This window comes from Austrofundulus limnaeus, unplaced genomic scaffold (genome assembly GCF_001266775.1).
Source record: "Austrofundulus limnaeus strain Quisiro unplaced genomic scaffold, Austrofundulus_limnaeus-1.0 Scaffold1927, whole genome shotgun sequence".
NCBI lineage: Eukaryota > Metazoa > Chordata > Actinopteri > Cyprinodontiformes > Rivulidae > Austrofundulus > Austrofundulus limnaeus.
In genome coordinates, this window is record NW_013954329.1 from 30,007 (window position 1) to 31,873 (window position 1,867).

At 39.5% G+C, this 1,867-nt stretch overlaps 1 pseudogene; it reads right to left on the bottom strand.

The window, feature by feature from the left end:
* Positions 1 to 461: 461 nt before the first annotated feature.
* On the bottom strand, positions 462 to 1,198 carry LOC106536669 (homer protein homolog 3 pseudogene; annotated as a pseudogene).
* Between the last annotated feature and the right edge of the window lie 669 nt (positions 1,199 to 1,867).

A 1,867-nucleotide genomic window follows, 5' to 3' on the forward strand; every position in this document is an offset into this window, starting at 1 on the left:
ATCTACCTGTCATCATGCTGAGAACACTATCTCCACACTGAAGCATGGTGGGTTTTCATCAGCTGGAACTGATGAATAGGAAGGAACTTGTTTGAGTCCACAGCTTTTAAGACAGGCGCGAAGGTTCACATTCAGGCAAAACAGTGACCCTCCAGTGGTTTAAGAAGAACTAGTTAAACGATCTGTACCTCAATCCTTCTAAGAATCTCTGGTTTAATTTAAAGGTTGCTGAATGTGAAGTCATGACAAATGGATCAACAGTTCAGTGGTTCAATGGACCCAGATTGTGAAGTCGGACCTGAAGAGATTTCGTCGACAAAACTTTGAGAAAGTATTGACTTTTGAATTACTTATTTTGATTGGAATATAAATCTCTTTTTTCCTATGATGTAAGGCAAAATAGAAAGACGATCAAGAGGTATAAATACTTTTGCAATGTAACGTAGGTGAAAACATTCTACTTACTGTTAAAATTGGTTTTATAATTCACATTAAACTGCATGTAAAACTGAATATAAGATTACATTCACATTTAATGAACTTAAACTGGCAAATATCCAATAAGCAATAATGTTCACTATTTTTTTACTAAATAAACTGCTCTTCACCTTTGTGCATAGACCCTGTTGTAAAGTTTTAAAAGCAAGGCCTTTCATTTATCACAACACAACAGTGCATTGCCATGTAGTTTAAAGAAAGTTATTAACTTGAACAAACCTAAACATCAGTCTAGTATGATCAAGCATTTAGCCTAAAATAGATTTACTGACCTAAAGCTTCAAAATAACATTATTACAATAAATTGAAAAAGCACTAGTATTATGTTGTTGATCACAGCATAACCATTGGTTCATTGCAAACAAATAAACTGTTCAGCACGCACAGTGGTTCTTCTGCTTGAAGAGAACCAGGAACGACTTCTTGTTCTTTAGTTTGCTTGGCGCCACTGCTGAGGCAAATTTGTCATCAACTTAGTTTTTCTCATTAAGTTGTATTTTCATATCTTCTATTGCTTTCTGTCAGTTAGTTTCACAAGACTTTGGCGGAGGTCATTGAGGTCAAAGATCTTGATGTCCAAAATTTCTATTGCCTTCTGGAGCTCTGTGTCCATACGGTCTCGTTCCTCTAGAGAATTGATGAGGTTCTGCTCTGAGTTCTGGATGCGACGCTCCAACTCTGAGTTTCTTATCTCCATCTCCTGCAATGAACAAAGGACAAACTTTAAAGTAAAAGCCCAAGGAAAGTTTCAAACAGTCTTATTGCAGGTAAGGAATTAACACTTTCACAACTATTTTTTGATCTGTTGATATGTATTTTTCTATACAAAATGTTCCTGCCTTCTTTTGTTGGGAATTGAAGACAGCAGGACCCATTTTATAGAAGTTGTCATGTTTTATTTTAAGGACAAGCGTCTGTGCACTATGGGGCTACTAGTGATGTGGGGCTACTAGTGATGTGGGGCTACTAGTGATGTGGGGCTACTAGTGATGTGGGGCTATGATGTGGAGCTACTAGTGATGTGGGGCTATGATGTAGGGCTACTAGTGATGTGGAGCTACTAGTGATGTGGGGCTATGATGTGGGGCTAATAGTGATGTGGAGCTACTAGTGATGTGGAGCTACTAATGATGTGGGGCTACTAGTGATGTGGGGCTACTAGTGATGTGGAGCTACTAGTGATGTGGGGCTATGATGTGGGGCTACTAGTGATGTGGGGCTACTAGTGATGTGGAGCTGCTATGATGTGGGGCTATGATGTGGGGCTACTAGTGATGTGGGGCTACTAGTGATGTGGAGCTGCTATGATGTGGGGCTATGATGTGGGGCTACTAGTGATGTGGGGCTACTAGTGATGTGGAGCTGCTAT